Source organism: Eurypyga helias, unplaced genomic scaffold (genome assembly GCF_000690775.1).
Source record: "Eurypyga helias isolate BGI_N326 unplaced genomic scaffold, ASM69077v1 scaffold27178, whole genome shotgun sequence".
Classification (NCBI taxonomy): domain Eukaryota; kingdom Metazoa; phylum Chordata; class Aves; order Eurypygiformes; family Eurypygidae; genus Eurypyga; species Eurypyga helias.
The window spans coordinates 1-1901 of NW_010265380.1; the positions used below are offsets into that span (position 1 = coordinate 1).

General features: G+C 50.3%; 1 non-coding gene across 1 annotated transcript; it reads left to right on the forward strand.

Annotated features, from left to right (window-relative positions):
• Nucleotides 1-132: 132 nt before the first annotated feature.
• Nucleotides 133-205, forward strand: TRNAA-AGC. The gene has a single exon. It is a non-coding gene; the product is annotated as a tRNA-Ala (tRNA).
• The last annotated feature ends 1696 nt before the right edge of the window (nucleotides 206-1901 follow it).

Here is a 1901-nt window from a genome sequence, read left to right on the forward strand (position 1 = left end):
CGCCGCGCGCCGCCGCCAAGCCCCCGCGCAGGCGCAGTGGGAATCCCGGAGGGGAGGTGTGCAACCACTGGCGCCTCGCAGCGTCTCGCGAGAAGAGAGTAGGGGTGCCGCGGAAAAAGAATACGTCAGGCAGGGGAATTAGCTCAAATGGTAGAGCGCTCGCTTAGCATGCGAGAGGTAGCGGGATCGATGCCCGCATTCTCCAGGCTTACTTTTCTGTCACTTCCGCTGCTAGGCCACAGCGCTCTCCCTTCACGATCCACCAATCCGTTTGCCTTTTTTCTTAAAAAATCTTTAAATTCTTATTTGCTTCCTTAAAATTCTTAACGACATAGCCCTCACCCCATGGCTAAGGTAAGCAGAACGCTGCCTGCTGTACGCATGGCGCTGCGTTTGCTTTCCCATTTAATGTCGGACAAGGCCCCAGCCTGCTCCTCGAGTGCTTTCCTGCCCCTGCTCCTTCCCGCTCATCCCGTCCAGGAGCCAGAGAGCCCCGGAGACCTCCTCTCCTGGGAACTTCCAGTAGAGCCAAAACACCTGTTTGTTTAGTAAATTTGAGAAGGAAACAAAGTACCTCAAAGAGGTATTTAGTCAACAAAGTGGCGGGATTTTGCCCAGTGAATTTACCCAGCTGCAAGGTTCAGGCAAATATTCAAATTCTTCACATTCTGCTATCGTTCCAATGCAACAAGCCACACGGAATAATCGAATGCTTAAAAAAAAAAGAGATCGGATTTTAAAAACTGAAGGTTAACTTTAAATAAGTGACTGTACCATGAAAAAGCCCTGACCCCATAGGAATGCCCTCAGTTGGCATTTCCATCCTAATTATAAGCTGAACTGGAAACCAAAGATGCAAAAAACATTCTGTGTAGTTCCTCCACTTACATACATGAAGAAATGATCTTTCTGGCAAATTCCAGTGGCAAAGGGTGGAATTCAGCTTTCGGGCTGCTCACAGCCCCCGGCCTACGCTTGAGCAAACTGTAATCATCCCCTCCCCAGACCTGGGGTAGGCTCACCCCTCTGCAGAGCGTATGACCGAGACCTGGGCTGGTGGATGAGGGACGAGATCTGACACAGAGCCCGTGCTCTTAAATCCCAGGGATCTTCCCAGCCAGATCCCCAGGCAGGACCAGGGACACAGTGGAAAACATCAGCGAGTGCCTTCCAGACTGACAAATACTTCTGCAACATGCTTCCATTAAAGCACATCGTCAGAAAGGGTAAGAAGCCTTAATATTTCTGGGTCTCCTTTTAAAAAGAAAAACCTGGGGAGACTCTTTTTGTCTGAATGAATCTCACGAGCAGAGATTTTTGCAGAGCAGCCCTACCTATCCATGGTCTTTGTGCACACCTATTGCTGCCCGCACCCCAGGCTCAAGGCCTGTCTATTTTATTCTGTAACTCCTGCAGGCCTTTGAAAGTCCTTCTAACCCCACAGGCCTTCCTTATGGGCAGCATGGCCAATTTCCAACTAATTCCCAGTAGCCCAAAGAAGAACTGGACTGAAGGGAGCATGCAGTGGCTTTTCAAAGTGATTATTTGGCCTAAATACCCATGAATTACCATGGGTAGTCTCAGGGAGACTGGAGAGAGACGTCTGCGCCAGCAGTGGATGTCTACCTTCCTTTCCAGAAAAGGGCAATGGTAACATGCAAACTGAAGTCTGAAAAACAGATGAGAATATGGTGGTTGTGGGGTGTTTTAATGTGAAGATTTTATTGACAAGACATGGAGGTGCTGGAGCGTGTCTGGAGAAGGGAACGGAGCTGGGGAAGGGGCTGGAGCACAATTCCCATGAGGAACGGCTGAGGGAGCTGGGGGTGTTCAGCCTGGAGAAGAGGAGGCTCAGGGAGACCTTATCGCTCCCTACAGCTCCCCAAAAGGAGGGTGCGGGG